Raw genomic sequence first — 2,848 nt, forward strand, 5'->3', positions numbered from 1 at the left:
TCAGAACTGAGCATGTGGAGAGACGTTCGTTCATCTAGCACAATGGGAACGGGTGGCAGGAGATACTATTACTCTGATATCTCAGTCTGTTTCCTACTGCCGGTTTGAATTTACTGCATTTTCACTGTAAAATCGAGTTTTAGCTAGTACCTCCCCATATATATGTATGGAATGGAGTTTGCAACTGAAAAGAAACTTTGAGTTCCCAACAAGCTAGATGAAGTACGGCTTTCACACACAATATTCTCTCAGAACTGAGCATGTGGGGAGACTTTCGTTAATTTAGCACAAAGGGAACGGGTTGCAGGGTAAACTTATACTCTGGTTTCTCAGTCTCTTTCCTAGTGCCAGTTTGAAGTTCCTGCAGTTTTCACTGTAAAACCGTGTTGGAGCTTGTACCTCCCATATATATGTATGGAGTGGAATATGCAACTGAAAGAAACTTTGTGTTCACAACAAGCTGGTGAAAGACGACTTTCACACACACTTCTCTCTCAGAACTGAGCATGTGGAGAGAAGTTCGTTCATCTAACACAAAGTGAACGGGTTGCAGGAGAAACTATTACTCTGGTTTCTCAGTCTGTTTCCTAGTGCCGGTTTGAACTTCCTGCAGATTTCACAGTAAAACCGTGTTGGAGTTCGTACCTCCCCATATATATGTATGGAGTGGAGTTTGCATGTGAAAAGGAAGTTTGTGTTCCCAACAAGCTAGATGAAGGACGGCATTCACACACACTTAACTCTCAGAACTGAGCATGTGGAGAGACTATCGTTCATCTAGCACAAAGGGAAAGGTTTGCAGGAGAAACTTTTACTCTGTTTTCTCAGTCTTTTTCCTAGTGCCGGTTTGAAGTTCCTTCAGTTTTCACTGTAAAACCGAGTTGGAGCTCGTACATCCTCTTATATATTTTTGGAGTGGAGTTTGCAAGTGAAAAGTATCTTTGTGCTCCCAACAATCTAGGAGAAGTACGGCTTTCACACACACTTTTCTCTCAGAATTGAGCATGTGGGGAGACGTTCGTTCATCTAGCACAAAGGGAACAGTTTGCAGGAGAAAATTTTCTCTGGTTCCTCAGTCTGTTTCCTAGAGTCGGTTTGAAGTTCCTGCAGATTTGACTGTAAAACCGAGGTGGAGCTAGTCCCTACTCATAGATATGTATGGAGTGGAGTTTGCAACTTTATAGAAACTTTGTGTTCCGAAAACGCTATGTGAAGGACGGCTTTCACACACACTTTTCCCTCAGAAATGAGCATGTGGAGAGACGTTTGTTCATCTAGCCCAAAGGGAACGGTTTGCAGGAGAAACTTTTACTCTGGTTTCTCAGTCTGTTTCCTAGAGCCGGTTTGAAGTTCCTGCAGTTTTCACTGTAAAGTCGATTTGGAGCTAGTACTTCCCCATATATATGTTTGGAGTGGAGTTTGCTACTGAAAAGAAACTTTGTGTTCCCAACAAGCTATGTGAAAGACGGCTTTCACACACACTTATATCTCAGAACTGAGCATGTGGGAGACGTTCGTTCATCTAGCACTAAGGGACGTGTTGCAGGAGAAACTTTTCTCTGGTTTCTCAGTCTGTTTCCTAGTGCCGGATTGAAACTTCCTGCAGTTTTCACTGTAAAACCGAGTTGGAGCTAGAACTCCACCATATATATGTAAGGATTTGTGTTGCAACTGAAAGAAAACCTTGGTGTTCCCAACAAGCTAGGTGAAGGACGGCTTTCATACACCATACTCTCAGAACTGAGCATGTGAGAGACATTCTTACAACTAGCACAAATAGAACGGTTTGCAGGGAAACTTTTACTTTGGTTTCTCAGTCTGTTTCCTAGTGCCCTTTGATGTGCCTGCAGTTTCGCTGTAAACCGAGAGTTGGAGATAGTACCTCCCCATATATATGTATGGAATGGAATTTGCGACTGAAAGGAAACTTTGGTTCTGCCAAAATCTAGGTGAAGGACGGCTTTCACACCACAATTCTCTCTCAGAACTGAACATTGTAGAGAATTTCGTTCATCTAGCACAAGGGAACGGGTTGCAGGAGAAATATTTACTCTGGTTCCTAAGTATGTTTCCTAGTGCCGGTTTGAATTTCCTGCAGTTTTCACTGTAAAACCGAGTTGGAGCTAGTACTTCCACATCTATATGTATGGAGTGAAGTGAAAATTTGCTATTGAAAAGAAACTTTGTGTTCCCAACAAGCTAGGTGAAAGAACGGCATTCACACCACTTATTCTCAGAAAGACCCTGGAGAGACGTTCGTTAATCTGCACAAAGAGAACAGTTTGCAGAGGAGAAAATTTTCTCTGGTTCCTGTAATTCCTAGAGCCGGTTTGAAATCTGCAGTTTTCACTGTAAAAACCGGTTGGAGCTATCCCTACCATAGATATTATGGAGTGGAGTTTGCAACTGAAAAGAAACTTTGTGTTCTGAAAAAAGCATGTGAAGGACGGCTTTTCCACACACACTTATCTCTCAGAACACAGCAGTGGAGAGACGTTCGTCATCTAGCACAAAGGGAACGGTTTGCAGGAGAAACTTTTTACTGTGAGTCTCACTCTGTTTCCTAGTGCCGGTTTGAAATTCTGCAGTTTTCCTGTAAAACCGAGTTGGATAATACCTCCCATATATATTTCTGGAGTGGAGTTGCAACAGAAAAGAAACTTTGTGTTCCCAACAAGCAAGGTGAAGGTAGGCATTCAAACACACTTATCTCTCAGAACTGAGATGTGGAGAGACGTTCGTTCATCTAGCACAATGGGAACGGGTTGAAGGTGCAACTTTTATCTGGTTTCTCAGTCTGTTCTAGTGCCGGTTTAAAATTCCTAGTTTTCTTTGTAAAAATGATTTA

The sequence above is a fragment of the Camelus ferus genome, chromosome X (assembly GCF_009834535.1).
Source record: "Camelus ferus isolate YT-003-E chromosome X, BCGSAC_Cfer_1.0, whole genome shotgun sequence".
NCBI lineage: Eukaryota > Metazoa > Chordata > Mammalia > Artiodactyla > Camelidae > Camelus > Camelus ferus.